Source organism: Nannospalax galili, unplaced genomic scaffold (assembly GCF_000622305.1).
Source record: "Nannospalax galili isolate Female #2095 unplaced genomic scaffold, S.galili_v1.0 scaffold649, whole genome shotgun sequence".
Lineage (NCBI taxonomy): Eukaryota > Metazoa > Chordata > Mammalia > Rodentia > Spalacidae > Nannospalax > Nannospalax galili.
This window is the reverse complement of record NW_008359093.1, coordinates 294,433-294,848: the sequence shown is the minus strand read 5'-3', so window position 1 is coordinate 294,848 and position 416 is coordinate 294,433.

Below are 416 nucleotides of genomic sequence, written 5' to 3'. Positions count from 1 at the left end.
AACCAAGAAGAGATTAACAGCTTAAACAGACCCATAACACAAAAAGAAATTGAAACAGTAATACAAAACCTCCTGACTGAAAAAAGCCCATGAAAAATGGATTTACAGCAGAATTCTATCAGACATTTAAACAAGATCTACATCCAATACTACCTAATTTATTCAAAAAGATAGAAATGGAGGGAAAACTTCCAAATTCATTCTATGAAGCCAGCATCACTCTAATACCAAAGCCAGATAAAGATACAATGAAAAAAGAAAACTATAGACCCATATCCTTAATGAACATAGATGTAAATATTCTCAACAAATATTTGCAAACCACATACAGACACACATCAGAAAGATCATTCACTACGATCAAGTAGGCTTTATTCCAGAGATACAGGGATGGTTCAATATATGCAACAAACGTC